Source organism: Ovis canadensis, chromosome 6 (genome assembly GCF_042477335.2).
Source record: "Ovis canadensis isolate MfBH-ARS-UI-01 breed Bighorn chromosome 6, ARS-UI_OviCan_v2, whole genome shotgun sequence".
NCBI lineage: Eukaryota > Metazoa > Chordata > Mammalia > Artiodactyla > Bovidae > Ovis > Ovis canadensis.
This window is the reverse complement of record NC_091250.1, coordinates 124,443,004-124,463,547: the sequence shown is the minus strand read 5'-3', so window position 1 is coordinate 124,463,547 and position 20,544 is coordinate 124,443,004.

Sequence of the window (20,544 nt, the reverse complement as noted above, 5' to 3'; positions counted from 1 at the left end):
GCAGCAACTGCAAAAACCTGGTTTAAGGGTGGGAGCCTCTAGGAAAGTTACAACAAACCTAGACAATATATTAAAGAGCAAAGATATTACTTTGTTGACAAAGTTCCATATAGTCAAAGGTATGATTTCTCCAGTAGTCATGTATGGATGTGAGAGTTGGACCATAAAGAAGACTCAGCACTGAAGAATTGATGCTTTCAAATTGTGGTGCTGGAGAAGACTCTTGAGAGTCCCTTGGACTGCAAGAAGATCAAACCAGTCAATCCCAAAGGCAATCAACCCGTGGGAAGAACAGATGCTGAAGCTTAAGCTCCAACAATTTGCCCACCTGATGCAAAGTTGACTCATTGGAAAAGACCTTGATGCTGGGAGAGATTGAAGGCAAAAGGAGAAGGAAGTGATGGAGAATGATATGGTTGGCTAGCATCACTGACAAAATGGACATGAATTTGTGCAAACTGGGGGATAGGTGAAGGACAGGGGAGCCTGACGTGCTGCAGTCCATAGGGTTAGAAAGAGTCGGACACAACTTAGCAACTCAACAACAGCAACAGTCTCTAGGATCAGAACACTGGCATCAAATTTCAGCTATAACATATGATAACTGCTTAATACTGAATGATATCTCTGTGCCTATTTTTTTCTCCATGGTCAGTACTAATACCTATCTCGGTACTACTACAAGGACTGTATGTGGTTAAACAAGCAGCATCTTTAGATAGATCATGGTGAGTACTCAGTAAATAAGAGCTGTTACGAAGCTATCTTCACAACAGCTCTCTAAGGCAGATTTTATCATTTTTATCGTACAGATAAGGAAACAGAAATTTACTGAAGTATTTCATCAGCAAGTAGAAGAGCTGCACCACAAACTCACAAGTGTCTGACCTGAAGCTTCAACTGACTGAATCTTACCACCTCGCTTCTTTTTTTCATGCTGATGCTCATGCAATGATAATATATCTGTCGTTTAGCGTAAAATGTGTTTCTCATTCCATTTGGCAAATCACATCTCTCTTCTTGGATGCAATCACTCTCCCTAGGTCTTACAATTCTCTAAGTCCCCAGCGGGGTTCTCATCACATACTCTTCTTCACTGGATAGGTCATTGCCCTGGATCAAGGCCAATGCTACTCATTTTCAGAGAAAGAAAGAAAAGCATTATATTCAACTTATCAAAATTAAATATAATGACAAGTTTTTGTCAACAGCATTTGAGAGGTTTTTTTTTTTTTGGTGTTTGTGTTTTGTGAAATGATTGTCACTAGTTATTACTTTGCATTTCATTTTATATAGTATAGCTCACATCTCGGTAGGTCTTTTATTGCTCCTGTACTTTGTCCTTGCCTGCAGAGATCTCAGGCCTTCCCAGATGGTGCTAGTGGTAAAGAACCTGCCTGCCAATGAAGGAGGTGTAAGAGACATGGGTTCAGCCCCTGGGTAGGAAAGATTCCCTGGAGAAGGGAATGACTACCCACTCGAGCATTCTTGCCTGGAGAATCCCATGGACAAAGGAGCCTGGTGGGCTGGAGTCCATAGGGTTGAATAGAGTTGGATGCAACTGAAGTAACTTAGCATACACACAGGTTTCTTTGAGAGAAGCCAAAGATCTTATTAGGTAAATACTTTGATAGTCACATTAGGGTTGATTTTAGAGGGTTGAAAATTTGATATATAAAATGAACAGGGATTTAAAATTGAGAAAAAGAGAGCCATGTGAAAATAGAGGGAGAAATGATTACATAATACTCATTAACATGGAAGAAAATTGAATCCTTATTTGGCCAAGGTAATTTTTGTATTCCAGTGATATATTAGAAGTTGGTTTGTGTTTTTTTTTTTCCTTCAGTTTTTCATACAAATAGAAGGCTCATATAAATGGGTAAATGTGTTATTGTTATTTTTGTTACTGGCCTCAAAAGAAGAGAGCTACATATCAGGTTTGTTTTGACATGAACTTGAATAGAGATACCATCTACATGATGACCCACAAATTTAATGAATTCAGAAGAAGCAGAAACTGCTAAACAGGAATACCTGGAGAAAATGTGTCATTCTGTCCGAGAATCTCTGGAATGCTTGAGAGAGAGGTAAATTCTCCATTGCTTTGATATGAAAGCACAGGGTATATCTGTTGATATTTCCTCTCATAGGGAAATAATTACCTTTTCTGTTATTGCCATAGGAATTAATAGAGAAGAGGGATCACTTTGTATTGGAGAAATCATAGGACATTTCATAGATAATGCAGCATCAAGTGGAACTTTGAAGCACAAAGCTGTTTTCTGAAAATCAAAATACATGTTTAATTATGGATGGTAATTATGATTATAAAGGGGACATAGGAAGGTGAACTGTGTAGAAAGAAGGGCATTTGTGAAATTAGAAGGGCTCTTTCGTGGTCACTGATCACTTCATGGCAAATAGATGGGGAAACAGTGCAAACAGTGGCTGACTTTACTTTTTTGGGCTCCAAAATCACAGCAGATGGTGATTGCAGCCATGAAATTAAAAGATGCTTACTCTTTGGAAGGAAAGTTATGACCAACTTAGACAGCATATTAAAAATCAGAGATCTTACTTTGTCAACAAAGGTCCATCTAGTCAAGGCTATGGTTTTTCCAGTAGTCATGCATGGATGTGAGAGTTGGACTATAAAGAAAGCTGAGCACCAAAGAAATGATGCTTTTGAACTGTGGTGTTGAGAAGACTCTTGAGAGTCCCTTGGACAACAAGGAGATTCAATCAGTCCATCCTAAAGGAGATCAGGCCTGGGTGTTCATTAGAAGGACTGATATTGAAGCTGAAACTCCAGTACTTTGGCCACCTAATGGGAAGAGCTGACTCATTTGAAAAGATCCTGATTCTGGGAAAGATTGAGGATAGGAGGAGAAGGGTATGACAGAGGATGAGATGGTTGGATGGCATCACCAACTCAATGGACATGAGTTTGGTTAGACTCTGGGAGTTGGTGATGGACAGGGAGTCCTGGTGTGCTGTGGTTCATGGGGTTGCAAAGAGTCAGACACGACTGAGCGGCTGAACTGAACTGAACTGAGCAGAGTATTTAGCTGAAGGACAGTTCTTAGGGAGGAATGTAACGTTTGTATCCCTTAGTCCATTGGAAGAAGGACTGTAACCATAGTGTGTGTGTGCTCAGTCGTGTCTGACTCTTTGCAACCCATGGGCAATAGCCCACCAGGCTCCTCTGTCTATGAAATTTTCCAGGCAAGAATACTAGAGTGGGTAGTAATTTCCTTCTCCAGGGGATCTTTCCAACCCAGGGATGGAACCCATGTCTCCTGAATTGGCAGGTGTATTCTTTACCACTGAGCCACCTGGGAAGCCCCACTGCTAACCATCAAACCACATAATTTCTGGAGGTCCTGAGGCTCTATTATCTCCTGAGAAGCCATTCATGAGGCCATTAATAGAACTCATGAACTGCTGAGAAGCTATACAAGCCAGGAAGTCCATCTGAAGTCAGGAACAAACAAATATGCGTTCCTCTGGGATTTACTCTCAAATGGCAGTGGAAGATGGTCCAACGCTGTTTGTGTTCCATATTCTATCCCTCAGCCTACCTCTGACTCTAGTGACGTTCTAGTGGACAGTTCTGCATACTCTGACAGCATCTCCTCCCCAGCACAGCTACTGAGACTCTGGTTTTCTACTGCAGTGATTTCTCCGAAGCTACAGAAGGCTACTTAGCTCATGTACCTGGCACAGCATAGAAGAGAGGGTGAATAAATGTCTCTAAGTGAATTTCCCACTACTGGGAAATGAAAGTCAGGAATCAAACACCTCTCCTTTCAGCGTTCAGAAAGGTAATATTGAAGTTCATTTTAGCAACTTCAAAATTCCCCAAGAGCTTCCCTAGTTTACCATAAAATGCTGCTTCATAATATACCTTCTCTCCTTGTCAGTCTCCCCACTCTTTCACAACAATATTCAGGGGTACCTTCCAGATAAAACTACTCCCTAATCCTTGTGTAAGGCTTTGTGATATGAAATTTATCAGTTATGAGATAATTTGAGAGAATTCGGTACCCTTGAGATATAGGCAGGGAAGAGCTAGAAAATTCTATATCTTTATTGAGCCAAGTTATTTAAGATAAGACTTCATTCTTGGAAGAATTGGAGGAAATGAGTCAGCAAGAATTGAAGGAAATGAGTCAGCAAGAATAAGCTGGAACCAGGATGCAAAGGATTTAGGTCCTTAGACTTCAGATATTTAAACCATGGAGAAACACTTAAATTTGAGAAGCTCAGATGTAACAGGATAAAACTGATTTTTTTTTGCAGTCGGGGGGGGGGGGGAAGATTAATATGTCTTGAATAGATAAATGAATTTAGAAAGACTCACAAGAGACAGAATGACTTCTGGCATGTTAATCAAAAGAAAATTGATGCTTTGCATTTTTTTTTTTACTGTTTAAAATGTGTTTATCTGTTACATATTTACATCTGTAGTCTTAGGCAAAAAGATCAGTTTTTCATCAATGAGAAGAAATCCCTTCCCCAGGTGTACATTATATGTGAGCGTGCTTGTAATTTTCTTGCTGACACCACAAATTCTCAATAAGCCTTTGACTATTGAACTTCAAGTTCTAACAGTTGATTGGGAGAGAAGGCATTTGAATACCAATTCAGATCCTCTCAACTCAGTAGGAATCTGTAGTACTAGTTATTTGATGAGAGTTGAACACTAGTCTCTTCTTTGGAAGATTTGCCTCCATGGGGTGAAGCACATGAAAATGGGAAATGTTTTGTTTTAGAATGACTGAATACAAGATCAATATTTATCATGGAGACTGCTGACATCCCATTAAGAAAAGTTCAACTGCAATTTGGAGAGATGCTTTTGGTGGGTTTGTGAGGGAAATCGGCTTTCCATAGAATGCAGAAGGCAGTTTGCAATGAAATTCAAAATTGAGTGAAATTGGTCCAATCTAAAAACCTAGAAAAGAAATTTAAGTCTTTTTAGAAGACCTCAGTCATGTTTCAAATCAATAGGAGCTGATTGATTATCTGAGGCATATAATGAAAACCAAATTTTCGCTGGGTTCTTAAGTGCCTGGGCCATTAAAATTTGTGAGCATTAGCAGAACCTGTAAGCAAAGACAAAGAAATATATATAAGATCAGGAGCAAGTAACACTAAAAAATTAGTTTGGAGAATTTTTAATGTCTTTCAGTTTCCTTGGTCCAGCATTCAAAGCCCCTACTAGTTATGTTCAGCACGTGTTTATAAACTTGTGCAACAGAATTTAAGATGGGACCTTTTTTCTGCTTCTGCTTTTCTCTGATCCCCAAAGCCCGCAAACAAAACTAAGATGGGTCATGAGTGTTCATACACTCTCAAACTGGTTTCCAGTCCCACAGCCCTCAAGGGAAGAGAAAGCGTAAATATAAAATGTGATGTGGTAGGGTTTTCACTGGTTTGAAAACTATGTTCTTCCATCTCCTTTTAGTTCTAGATCCATTTGTGAAAACTGTTGTTTAATAAATCTAGCCACATTTACATCCCACGAAGTACTGGAATTTAACTTCTATCTATAAAACTGAGACTATTTCTTTGCAGACTTTTAGAAAGTTATCTTGAGTTACAACTCCTTTCAATTAACTCATTAAACACTATATTAATCAGTCATTTATTATATCATTGGTTAGATTTCAGGGTCAAACACATGAAAAGATGCTCAACATCACTTATTATCAGAGAAATGCAAATCAAAACCACAATGAGCTACCATCTCATGCCAGTTAGAATGGCTGCTATCAAAAAGTCTACAAACAATAAATGCTGGAGAGGGTGTGGAGAAAAAGGAACCCTCTTACACTGTTGGTGGGAATGCAAACTAATACAGCCACTATGGAGAACAGTGTGGAGATTCCTTAAAAAACTGGAAATAGAACTGCCATACGACCCAGCAATCCCGCTGCTGGGCATACACACTGGAAACCAGAACTGAAAGAGACACGTGTACCCCAATGTTCATTGCAGCACTGTTTATAATAGCCAGGACATGGAAGCAACCTCGATGCCCATCAGCAGATGAATGGATAAGAAAGCTGTGGTATATATACACAGTGGAATATTACTCAGCTATTAAAAAGAGTGCATTTGAATCAGTTCTAATAAGGTGGATGAAAGTGGAGCCTATTATATATAGCAAAGTAAGTCAGAAAGAAAAACACCAATACAGTATATTAATGCATATATATGGAATTTAGAAAGATGGTAACGATGACCCTATATGCGAGACAGCAAAAGAGACACAGGTGTAAAGAACAGACTATTGGACTCTGTGGGAGAAGGTGAGGGTGGGATGGTTTGAGAGAATAGCATTGAATCATGTATATTATCATATGTGAAACAGATTGCCAATCCAGGTTCAATGCATGAGACAGGGCGCTCAGGGTTGGTGCACTGGGATGACCCTGAGGGATGGAATGGGGAGGGAGCTGGGAGGGAGGGTCAGGATGGGGAACCCATGTACACCCATGGCTGATTCATGTGAATGTATGGCAAAAGCCACAACAATATTGTAAAGTAATTCACCTCCAATTAAAGTAAGAAGAAAGCAATAAATAAAATACTATCTCTTCTGTGGAGTGCAGCATCTGTAAGTGAAAGCAACAGGTGCTGATACAGAGTGTGCAGAAGACATGGAGGAAATCCTGAAGGGAAAGTTATAAACTGAATCAGAGGAGCGAATGGCTCAGTGGTCAAGTAAGGAGGTGTTCCCAGAGCACGAATGACCTGATCTGGGGATGAAGATTGCTTTAAGAAGAAGATCCCAGGAAGAATGGAAGTATAGAGGCCTTCGAGGGAAGCAGCCCAGAGCCAGCAGGGAACCCCGAAGAGTTTGATGTTGAGTATATAGGAAAACAACACAGACCGTGAAGCACATTCAGTAACATGCTGAAAACCTGTGGATTACAGTATAAGTGATGATAATCCTTAAACTCTTTAAGCAAGGATGCAATGCAATACAGTTTTCAGTTTGGCTGTATCATTTTAGTGGAAGTGGTAAGAGAATTGAAATAGAAGATACTGAAAGTTAAGAGACATTTAAGGCAAAATATTGAGTGAACATGAACACATTTATTGAACATCTATGACTTCTCATGCATGACACAAGGCATCCAAGACAAAAAGAAGGCACAACATTGCCTTTTTTAATCTTACTTGTTTCAATTGCTTTACTAAGAAAGAGATGGACCCCATCTCATCACCCCATCCTCTCCCGCCTTCAATCTTTCCCAGCATCAGGGTCTTTTCCAAAGAGTCAGCTCTTCACATCAGGTGGCCAAATTATTGGAGCTTCAGCATCAGTCCTTCCAATGAATATTCAGGGCTGATTTCCTTTAAGATTGACTGGTTTGATCTCCTTGCAAGCCAAGGGACTCTCAAGAGTCTCCTCCAAAAGAAAATACTGAGTGGTAAAAACAAAGGAGGCAAGGACAGAATCTGGATCAACACAAACATTTTTTACTGTAATAAAATATACATAACACAGCATTTACCATCTTCACCATTTGTAAGCCTATCACTCTGTGCATTAAGTATGTCACAGCGTTCTGTGACCATCACCACTATCCATCTCCAAAATATTATTTCCAAAACTGAAGCTCTGTACACATCAATCACTAACTCTCCATTTTCCTCTATCGGACACTGGCAGCCACCTAAACTCCAACTTTCTTTCTTTATTATTAAAAAGTCCTTACTTTTAATTTTTTAAATTAGTATTTTCTAGTCTGCTATATTTGTAATCCGTAGTAAACACCAACCTTTAATAATCAGGTACATAAAGATTATGCAACACAGCAGAGGCGTGTTCTCTAAGGAGAAGAAAATGAAAAGGGGTTCTTAAAATTCAGAGAAGATAATTTCAAGAAAGAAAACATGGCCCAAATGGCACATAGAAAGTAACTGCTGCATAGAGGTTAAGTGAGGTACGAGATAAAATGTTACCTATCGGATTTGGAGATGAGATATTTCCATGGAGTAAAGAACATAGAACCGTGCATGGATACAGTGGACAGAAAGAAAACTGGGTGATGAGGTCGCTCCAGTGAGCTTACGCTGTTTTCTTGAGAACTTTTTTTTCCAGCACAGACATTTATAGAGTGTCCAAGTTGTGTTAAACTTTACACTTAAATTAGAGAAGTGATGTGATATCTTTTCCCACCGGAATTCGTGGTCCAGGATTGTCTCAGGAGAACATTTTGGCTGACTAAACTAAACCTGATTGTTATGTGCCAGGCTCTATACTGGGCATTCATTATATGTCATCCCATTCTTTTGACGTACGAATTGCTATTCAATTTTTACAGATAGGAAAGAGGAAAATCTGTGAAGCTGAAAAAAATTGAGAGCTAGTCTCATGGTATTTTAAAACCATTTTTAGCTGATGTAATTAGAGTGGGTTCAAGATCTAGGGCTTTTCCCACTATTTTGGTAGGTGCACAACTTTGGAAGTTATGCTTCCCTGTACTACCCAGATTATTGGGGATGAGGGAAGGGAGACTGTGGGTTAAAGCCATATATGGGTCTTGGCCAAGTTTTGGTTCTAGGTGAGAAGTCTGTACATTTCAGTATGACTCATTGTCCTCTGTCAAGAACATGGGTGCCTAAAAATACAATTAGTACCAAGTTCAAGTTGGTTTTCTGCAGTTATTAACAGCACTAGTTTGGATTTGGCTTCCAGTACAACCTTCCGCATGCTGTCTTATTCAAAGCCACCTCCTCCTCCTCACTGCTTCTTCTACTTGCCTGTGCACAAGAGTTCCAGCATTTTCTACTGCAGTTTACAGAAACTGAATTCATACTACCATAAGCTAAACTTTAAGTTAAAATGCACTATTCATTACAAACAGTTTCAATAGACTCACTAAAGTCAGGCATGGCTTGATAGAAATGTTCCCAAAATGCCTTTGGAATTGGGTTTCCCTTTTGCTAGCTCAGATCTTCTCTTACAGAAAATGATGTCACTCTTAAGTGGGCTCTGCCCACGTGGTCCAAAGAGGGGTCCCTTGAAGATCTAGACTTATGCTGTAGCAACCAACAGTAGAGGGAAGAGGAGATCACGTTCCTATTCAGTTCAGTTCAGTTGCTCAGTTGTGTCTGACTCTTTGTGACCCCCTGAATCGCAGCATGCCAGGCCTCCCTGTCCATCATCAACTCCCAGAGTTCACTCAGACGCACACCCATCGAGTCAGTGATGCCATCCAGCCATCTCATCCTCTGTTGTCCCCTTCTCCTCCTGCCCCTAATCCCTCCCAGCATCAGAGTCTTTTCCAATGAGTCAACTCTTCGCATGAGGTGGCCAAAGTACTGGAGATTCAGCTTCAGCATCATTCCTTCCAAAGAAATCCCAGGGCTGATCTCTTTCAGAATGGACTATGGACATTAAACATCCTTGTTCTGACCACATGCACATCATGAGGATAAGACTTCAGGGTCAGCCTGCCTGAACCAATGGTGTCAAAAGTGAAAGTTTGGGATGAGATGATTCCCTAAAGGAAGTAAAAGAAAGAGGATGCTTAAAAGACAGATCTCCAGATATCTTTTCACAGCATTTTTTACAGTGTATTTCAATTTTCTATTGCTTTCATTTAAGCCAGTCTCTTTATCATTTGTTCATCCAACACATTTGTTGAGCATTTACTATATGATAGTAACTCTACTAAATCCCGAGGACACAGTGATGAATAAAGTAAATAGGGTTTCTGGCCTCACAGAATCTACAGTTTATGGTGGAGAGAGACATAGGAAAAACATAAGCTATATGGAAAGATATAAGTTTCTAAGGTCCTCAGGAAGCCTATGACAGACTGTTTTAAAGTATTTGAGGAAATTGGAAGACTTTTCTCAAGTAAGGGATAGTTACAGATATAATTACATAGATATAGATTTCAATAAATGCTCCCTAAATGACAAAGTAAATAGCCACTTTGGGCACTGTTTTAAATTCCTATCATAGTATCTTGTAATGTAGGTCTTTTTATTTTGCAGAAGGCCTCTGCATTAATTTGCTCACATAGTACATGTGTGTGTGTATATACATTTATATATGTATATATTTATATACACACACAAACATACGGCATCTATCTATGTAGCATCCCTTATCCACTTTTGAGGAATATATATATATATATTTTAAGGAAGTTTAGAAGACCTGTTAGTGCAGACAGATAAGAATCTGCCTACAATGCAGAAAACCTGTGTTCAGTTCCTGGGTTGGGAAGATCCCCCTGGAGAAGGGAATGGCAACCCACTCCAGTACTCTTGCCTGGAGAATCCCATGGACAGATCATGGAGTTGCAAAGAGTCAGACATGACTGAGCAGCTAGTACTTTCACGGTATTCCCAACCTTCATGACTTGTCATTTGGGGAGCTTCCTAGGTGACTCAATGGTAAAAGAATCCACCTGTCAAAGCAGGATACTCAGGAGATGCGGGTTCAATCTCTGGGTCAGGAAGATCCCCTGGAGTAGGAAATGGCAACCCCCTCCAGTATTCTTGCCTGGGAAACTCCATAGACAGAGGACTTTGGCAGGCTACAGCCCACAGGGCTGAACAGAGTTGGACATGGCTGAGAACACATGTGCATGCAGAGAGAAGACCCATGAGATAAGAATGCCCAGCAGTACGGGAGACTGCATCTTGATGAAGCTGATTTAGTGATCAGGGGTTTCAACATAAAGGATCATGTTGCAAAGCAAATGGTTAAGATGCTCTGCTGCTGCTGCTGCTGCTGCTCAGTTGCTCTAGTCATGGCTGACTCTTTGCGACCCCATAGACGGCAGCCCACCAGGCTCCACCGTCCCTGGGATTCTCCAGGCAAGAACACTGGAGTGGGTTGCCATTTCCTTCTCCAATGCATGAAAGTGAAAAGTGAAAGGGAAGTTGCTCAGTCGTGTCCAACTCTTCACAACCCCATGGACTGCAGCCCACTAGGCTCCTCTGTCCATGGGATTTTCCAGGCAAGAATACTGGAGTGGGGTGCCACTGCCTTCTCTGAAGATGCTCTGAGCCCCTTGAAGTTTTTCAGCTAGGAAACAACAGCTTCAACCTTTAGAAAGCTCATTTGACTATAGCATGAAGATGAAGTGCAAGGGAGTAGGTGTTAAGAGTAAAGACAGTGAGATCAGATAGTCTCTAGTTAGACTCTCCCCTGAAAAGGGAACCCTCCTACACTGTGGGTAGGAATGTAAATTGGTATAGCCGTTATGGAGAACAGTACAAGGTTTCTTAAAAAAACTAAAATGAGAGGTACCATATGATTCAACAATCCCACTCCTGGGTATATATACAGAGAAAACCTTAATTCAACAGGATAAATACACTCCAACAGTCATTGAAGCTCTATTTACATGTATGGCTAAGTTCTTTCACTGTTCACCTGAAACTTTCACAACATTGTTAGTCAGCTACACCCTAATACAAAACAAACAAACAAAAGTTTTTGTTTTCTTTTTAAGATGATGCAATAATGGAATAGTACTCAGCCATAAAAAGAAGTGGGCTTCCTGGGGGCTTAGATGGTAAAGAATCTGCCTGTAATGCAGGAGACCTGGATTTGATCCCTGGGTTGGGAAGATCCCCTGGAGGAGGGCATGACAACCCACTCCAATATTCTTGCCTGGAGGATCCCATAGATGAAGGAACCTGGCGGGCTACAGTCCATGGGGTCACAAACAGTTGGACATGACTGAACGACTAACACAGCACATAAAAAGAAGAAAATAATGCCACTTGGAGCAACCTGGATGAACCTAGAGATTGTCATACTGAGTAAAGGCAGACACAGAAAGACAAATATCGTATGACACTGGTTATATGTGGAATATAAAAAATGGTACAAATGAACCTGTTTACAAAACAGAGTCACAGATGTAGAAAATTCTTATAAAAACTGTAATTGGGATGAGGGATAAATTGGAAGATTGGGATTGACATATACACACTACTACATGTGTATAGATAACCAGTACAGAGCTTCCGAGGTGGCGCCAGTGGTAAAGAATCTGCCTGCCGATGCAGGAGATATGAGACCCGGGTTCAGTCCCTGGGTTGGGAAGATCTCTTGGAGAAGGACATAGCAACCCACTCCAACATTCTTGCCTGGAGAATCCCATGGACAGAGAAGCCTGGCAGGCTACAGTTCATAGGGTAGCACAGAGTTGGACACAAACTGAAGCGACTTAGCACATATCCATACAGAGCTACTGTATCACAGAGGGAACTCTACTCAATACTCTATAATGATCTAAATGGGAATATAATCTACATGTATACATATCTAATGTGTATGCATATGAAGATTCCTGAGAGTCCTTTGGGTAGCAAGGAGACCAAACCAGTCAGTCTTAAGGGAAATCAATCCTGAATACTCACTGGAAAAACTGATGCTGAAATTGAAGCTCTGGTATTTTTATCATCGGATGTGAACAGATGACTTGCTGGGAAAGTCCCTGATGCTGGGAAGGATTGAGGGCAGAAGGAGAAGAGGGTGTCAGAGAATGAGATGGTTGGATGGCATAGCCAATGTAATGGACATGAACTTAGGCAAACTTAGGGAGATGGTGAGGGACAGAGAGGCTTGGCCTGCTGCAGTTCATGGGGTCACAAAGAGTTGGACATGACTGGGCAATTGAACAACGATGTATATGTATAACTGATTCACTTTGCTGTACATGTGAAACTAACACAACATTACAAATTAACTATAATCCAATAAAAAATGGTAAAAATAAATAGACCCCCTGAATGAATGAATATGTGGTCACTTTTTTAATTCTTTATGTATTATAAATGGTAAGACTATTAGTTTATTTAAGGTTTTCATTTTGTAGCACACTTTCACATTTAAGTACTTAACATCTTTTAGATTGGTAATGTCAGCGTACACAGCCTAAGCAATTTGCTCAAAGCCACAAAACTGATAATGTCCAGGTCTCTGGCTTCTCATTTAGGGTCCATAGGTGACCTAGGCTTTATTTTTATCACTCATCATCATTTATCTGTGCAAGACGGCAGCTTGAAGGCGTAGAAATTGGAATGTTCCCTCTTCCATTGATTTTCTGTATAACTTTTGTATTTATAAGTCACACCACAAGTAATTTTTACTCCCTCCTAACTGTAAAGGGGGTGCTAATAAAATTTTCTATGCTTTCAGCTCAGCAGGATAATTATACTAATCAGATGAGAAATTGTGTGTGCAAGTGTTTTATGAATTCATTCATTCATTAAAATTTGTTAAGCGCTTATTATATGCCAGGAACTAAACCACATATTGGGGATATATATTCAAATAAGATGTAATCTCTAATCTTGGTAAAAAGAACAAAGGAAAGCAATAATTAGAAAACAGTGTGTTGGTTTTTATAAAGGTTAAGCTCAGGGTCCTATGGTAGATACTATGAAGAGTCTTTTGTCCATGGGATTGGGGCATGATCAGAGAAGAAGACTTAAAAGAAGGGATATGCAAACTTTGAACACATCACTCCAAATGTTCAATTCTCATTAATATTTTCAATTATTATTTGTGTTAGTAACAAATTGGTATTCAGAATGTATTATTAATCTTATTCTTATTATTAACCACATGAAAGAGGGTCATAAAAGAGTGTTTAGATAATTTTAGCACACAGATATGAAGAAGCTTCCTGGAAATGTGTCTTCCCACTCCTATGCAGATGGTTCCCAGCAAGAGGGCAAATTCCTTTCCAGAGGGAACCAAAATGCAGCAGCTGGCATCTGATACTTGCATAACTGTCAATTTTTTGCCCCAAATCTGCTTCCTCTGTGTACATGCTATAAATCACCTGGATTTTATTAGAAAGACATTATGCTTCTTAACAAGGTAACACCTTCAGGAGGTGAGATTGCTTGCCTCTGCCACGAGTAAATGACATTTAAAAAAAAAAAAAAAAGGTCCTCTGAGCTGGTAGCATGCTAGGATCAAATGGATTGAAATGTAGGGCAGCAAGCTCTGTTCTTTTTTAAGCCAAATATTGTTTTTTTATGACCCTCTCGATTATATCTGGGCTCTGAAGGATTCTAAAATTGACATTATTGAAGCTATACGTGGTATATTCTACTTTCAAAGGAAAGTAGTATCTTGTTTGCTTGATCTCCCTTATCTCCCTTTCCTTTTTTAATCCTCCTTTCAGTTCAGTTCAGTTCAGTCACTCAGTCATGTCCGACTCTTTGCGACCTCATGGACTGCAGTACGCCAGGCTTCCCTGTCCATCACCAACTCCCAGAGCTTACTCAAACTCATGTCCATTGAGTCGGTGGTGCCATGCAACCAGCTGATCCTCTGTCGTCTCCTGCTCCAGTTAAGTACAGTTGTTCAGTGGCGTCCGACTCTTTGTGACCCCAAGACTGCAGCATGTCAGGCTTCCCTGTCCATCACCAACTCCCGGAGCTTACTCAAACTCATGTCCATTGAGTCGGTGATGCCATCCAACCATCTCATCCTCTGTCGTCCCCTTCTCCTCCTGCCTTCAATCTTTCCCAGCCTCAGGATCTTTTCCAATGAGTCAGTTCTTAACATCAGGTCTCCAAATTATTGGAGTTTCAGCTTCAGCATCAGTCCTTCCCATAAATATTCAGGGCCGATTTCCTTAGGATGGGCTGGTTGTATCTCTTCGCATTCCAAAGGACTCTCAAGAGTCTTCTTCAACACCACAGTTCAAAAGCATCAATTCTTTGGCATTCAGCTTACTTTATAGTCCAACTCTCACATCCATACATGACTACTGGAAAAATCTATAGCTTTGACTAGACAGACCTTTGTTGCAAAGTAATCTCTGCTTTTTAATATGCTGTCTAGGTTGGTCATAGCTTTTCTTCCAAGGAGCAAGCATCTTTTAATTTCTGGGCTGCAGTCACTATCTGCAGTGATTTTGGAGACCAAAAAATAGTCTGTCACTGTTTCCCCATCTATTTGCCACGAAGTGATGGGACCAGATGCCATAATCTTGGTTTTCTGAGTGTTGAGTTTTAAGCCAACTTTTTCACTCACCTCTTTCACTTTCATCAAGAGACTCTTTAGTTCTTCTTCAGTTTCTGCCATCAGGGTGGTGTCATCTGCATACCCGAGGTTATTGATATTTCTCCTAGCAATCTTGGTTCCAGCTTGTGCTTCATCCAGTGTGGCATTTTGCATGACATACTCTGCTTGTAAGTTAAATAAACAGGGTGACAATATACAGCCTTGACATACTCCTTTCCCAATTTGGAACCAGTCTGTTGTTCCATGTCTGGTTCTAACCGTTGCTTCTTGACCTGCATACAGATTTCTCAGGAGGCAGGCAAGAGGGTCTGGTACTCCCATCTCTTTCAGAATTTTCCACAGTTTTTTGTGATCCACACAGTCAAAGGCTTTAGTGTACTCAATAAAGCAGAAGTAGATATTTTTCTGGAATTCTCTTGCTTTTTGGATAATCCAATGGATGTTGGCAATTTGATCTTTGGTTCCTCGGCATTTTCTAAATCCCCTCGAACATCTGGAATTCTTTGGTTCAGGTATGTTGAAGCCTTGCCTGGAGAATTTTTTGCATTACTTTGCCAGCATGTGAGACAATTGCAATTGGGCAATAGTTTGAATATTCTTTGGCACTGACTTCCTTTGGAATTAGAATGAAAACTGATCTTTTCTAGCCCAATAGCCACTGCTGAGTTTTTGTTTTTTTTTTTTTATTTTTATTTTTTTTTATTTTTTATTTTTTTTTAATTTTAGTTTTTTATTTTTTAAATTTTAAAATCTTTAATTCTTACATGCATTCCCAAACATGAACCCCCCTCCCACCTCCCTCCCCATAACAACTTTCTGGGTCATCCCCATGCACCAGCCCCAAGCATGCTGCATCCTGCGTCAGACATAGACTGGCGATTCAATTCACATGATAGTATACATGTTAGAATGTCATTCTCCCAAATCATCCCACCCTCTCCCTCTCCCTCTGAGTCCAAAAGTCTGTTATACACATCTGTGTCTCTTTCCCTGTCTTGCATACAGGGTCGTCATTGCCATCTTCCTAAATTCCATATATATGTGTTAGTATACTGTATTGGTGTTTTTCTTTCTGGCTTACTTCACTCTGTATAATCGGCTCCAGTTTCATCCATCTCATCAGAACTGATTCAAATGAATTCTTTTTAACGGCTGAGTAATACTCCATTGTGTATATGTACCACAGCTTTCTTATCCATTCATCTGCTGATGGACATCTAGGTTGTTTCCATGTCCTGGCTATTATAAACAGTGCTGCAATGAACATTGGGGTACATGTGTCTCTTTCAATTCTGGTTTCCTCGGTGTGTATGCCCAGCAGTGGGATTGCTGGGTCATAAGGTAGTTCTATTTGCAATTTTTTAAGGAATCTCCACACCGTTCTCCATAGTGGCTGTACTAGTTTGCATTCCCACCAACAGTGTAGGAGGGTTCCCTTTTCTCCACACCCTCTCCAGCATTTATTGCTTGCAGATTTTTGGATCGCAGCCATTCTGACTGGTGTGAAGTGGTACCTCATTGTGGTTTTGATTTGCATTTCTCTAATCATGAGTGATGTTGAGCATCTTTTCATGTGTTTGTTAGCCATCCGTATGTCTTCTTTGGAGAAATGTCTATTTAGTTCTTTGGCCCATTTTTTGATTGGGTCGTTTATTTTTCTGGAATTGAGCTGCATAAGTTGCTTGTATATTTTTGAGATTAGTTGTTTGTCAGTTGCTTCATTTGCTATTATTTTCTCCCATTCAGAAGGCTGTCTTTTCACCATGCTTATAGTTTCCTTTGTTGTGCAGAAGCTTTTAATTTTAATTAGATCCCATTTGTTTATTTTTGCTTTTATTTCCAGAATTCTGGGAGGTGGATCATAGAGGATCCTGCTGTGATTTATGTCTGAGAGTGTTTTGCCTATGTTCTCCTCTAGGAGTTTTATAGTTTCTGATCTTACATTTAGATCTTTAATCCATTTTGAGTTTATTTTTGTGTGCGGTGTTAGAAAGTGATCTAGTTTCATTCTTTTACAAGTGGTTGACCAGTTTTCCCAGCACCACTTGTTAAAGAGATTGTCTTTACTCCATTGTATATTCTTGCCTCCTTTGTCAAAGATAAGGTGTCCATATGTGTGTGGATTTATCTCTGGGCTTTCTATTTTGTTCCATTGATCTATATGTCTGTCTTTGTGCCAGTACCATACTGTCTTGATGACTGTGGCTTTGTAGTAGAGCCTGAAGTCAGGCAAGTTGATTCCTCCAGTTCCATTCTTCTTTCTCAAGATTGCTTTGGCTATTCGAGGTTTTTTGTATTTCCATACAAATCTTGAAATTATTTGTTCTAGCAGAAAAAGAAATAAAAGGAATCCAAATCGGAAAAGAAGAAGTAAAACTCTCACTGTTTGCAGATGACATGATCCTCTACATGGAAAACCCTAAAGACTCCACCAGAAATTTACTAGAGCTAATCAATGAATATAGTAAAGTTGCAGGATATAAAATCAACACACAGAAATCCCTTGCATTCCTATACACGAATAATGAGAAAGTAGAAAAAGAAATTAAGGAAACAATTCCATTCACCATTGCAACGAAAAGAATAAAATACTTAGGAATATATCTACCTAAAGAAACTAAAGACCTGTATATAGAAAACTATAAAACACTGATGAAAGAAATCAAAGAGGACACTAATAGATGGAGAAATATACCATGTTCATGGATTGGAAGAATCAATATAGTGAAAATGAGTATACTACCCAAAGCAATTTACAAATTCAATGCAATCCCTATCAAGCTACCAGCCACATTTTTCACTGCTGAGTTTTTGAAATTTGGTGGCATATTCAGTGCAACATTTTAACAGCATCATCCTTTAGGGCTTGAAATAGGTCAGCTGGAGTTCCATTACCTCTATTAGCTTTGTTCATAGTGATGCTTCCTAAGGCCCACTTGACTTCAGACTCTAGGGTGTCTGGCTCTAGGTGAGTGATCACACTATCGTGGTTATCTGGGGCATAAAGTTCTTTTTTGTATAGTTCTTCTGGGTATTCTTGCCACCTCTTCTTAATATCTTCTCTTTCTGTTTAGGTCCATAATATTTCTGTCCTTTATTGTGCCCATCTTTACATGAAATGTTCTCTTAGTATTTCTAATTTTGGGGAAGAGATGTCTAGTCTTTCCCACTCTATTGTTTTTCTCTATTTCTTTTCATTGATTACTAAGGAAGGCTTTCTTATCTTTCCTTCCTTTTCTTTGGAATTGTGCATTCAAATGGGTATATCTTTCCTTTTCTCCTTTGCCTTTCATTTCTCTTCTTTTTTCAGCTATTTGTAATGCCTCTTCAGACAACAATTTTGCTTCTTTTCATTTCTTATTCTTGGGGATGGTCTTGATCACTACCTCCTGTACAATGTCATAAACCTCTGTGCATAGTTCTGCAGGCATTCTGTCTGTCGTATCTAATCCCTTGAATCTATTTGTCACTTCCAATGTATAATTGCAAGGAATTTCATTTAGGTCATACCTGAATTGTCTAGTGGTTTTCCCTACTTCTTCAGTTTAAGTCTGTAATTAATTTTGCAATAAGGAGTTCATGATGTGAGCCACAGTCAACTCCATTATTCTGGCCTGGAGAATTCCATGGACTGGACTGTATAGTCCATCGGGTCACAAACCCCAGGGAATTTAACTTTGGAGGCCAGTGGGATTTGATTACAGAACTTCCACAGGACTGGGGAAACAGACTCTTGGAGGGTCTTCTCCAACAACACAGTTCAAAAGCATCAATTCTTGGGTGCTCAGCTGTTTTTAGAGTCCAACTCTCACATCCATACATGACTACTGGAAAAAAACTATAGCTTTGGCTAGACAGACCTTTGTTGACAAAGTAATACCTCTGTTTTTTAATATGCTTCTTCAGGGGATTTTCCCAACCCAGGGATAGAACCAGTTCGCCTGCATTGCAGGCAGATTGTTTACCAGCTCAGCCACCAGAGAAGCCCAAGTTTACTTACAGACTGTAATAAAAATTTATAAGAACTAATAAATAAATTTAGTAAAGTTATAGGATAGATATGAAATCAATATACAAACAGTTGCATTTCTATACACAGAAAGAGAAATTTAAAAATCAATGACATATACCAAGATTGCAAATAAAGGAATAAGGTCTAATAATAAATTTAGCCAAAGAAGTGAAAGATCTGTATACTGAAGAGTAAGATATTGATAAATTACATTGAAGAGACAAATACATCTAAAGATATTCCATGCTCATGGATTAGAAGAAGTAATATTGTTAAAAAGTACATATTACCCAAATCTATGTAGAGATTTAATGAAACTAGTATCAAAATTCCAATGGTACAGAACCCAGAAATAAGCCCTCATATATACAGTCTATTAATTTATGACAAAAGAGCCAAGACTATACAAAGGGGACAGACAGTCGCTTCAGTAGACGATAATGGGAAAACTGGATAGCCACATACAAAGCAATGAACCTTGACCCCTCACTTACACTATTAACAAAAATCAACTTAAAATGAATTAAAGTCTTTAATGTAGGATATGAAATCATAAAAATCTAGAGAAAACATCAGGATAAACTCCTTGATGTTGGTCTTGGCAAAAACATTTTGAATTTGACACCACTAGCAAAGACAACAAAAGCAAAAATAAGCAAGTGAGACTGCATCAAAATAAAAAGCTTCTGGATAGCAAAGAACACCATCAGTTTAGTTGCTCAGTTGTGTCCGACTCTTTGTGACCCCATGGATCGCAGCACGCCAGGCCTGCCTGTCCATCACCAACACCCAGAGTTCACTCAGACTCATGTCCATCGAGTCAGTGATGCCATCCAGCCATCTCATCCTGGGTCGTCCCCTTCTCCTCCTGCCCCCAATCCCTCCCAGCATCAGAGTCTTTTCCAATAAGTCAACTCTTCACATGAGGTGGCCAAAGTACTGGAGTTTCAGCTTTAGCATCATTCCTTCCAAAGAAATCCCAGGGCTGATCTCCTTCAGAATGGACTGGTTGGATCTCCTTGCAGTCCAAGGGACTCTCAAGAATCTTCTCCAACACCACAGTTCAAAAGCATCAATTCCTTGGCACTCAGCCTTCTTCACAGTCCAACTCTCACATCCATACATGACCACTGGAAAAACCATAGCCTTGACTAGATGGACCTTAGTCGGCAAAGTAATGTCTCTGTTTTTGAATATGCTACCTAGGTTGGTCATAACTTTTCTTCCAAGGAGTAAGTGTCTTTTAATTTCATGGCTGCAGTCACCATCTGCAGTGATTTTGGAGCCCCCCAAAATAAAGTCTGACACAGTTTCCACTGTTTCCCCATCTATTTGCCATGAAGTGATGGGACTGGATGCCATGATCTTCGTTTTCTGAATGTTGAGCTTTAAGCCAACATCAACAATATTAAAAGCCAATCTACAGAATGGAAGAAAATATTTGCAAGTCTATAAAGGATTAATATCCAAAATATAAAGAACACATACAATT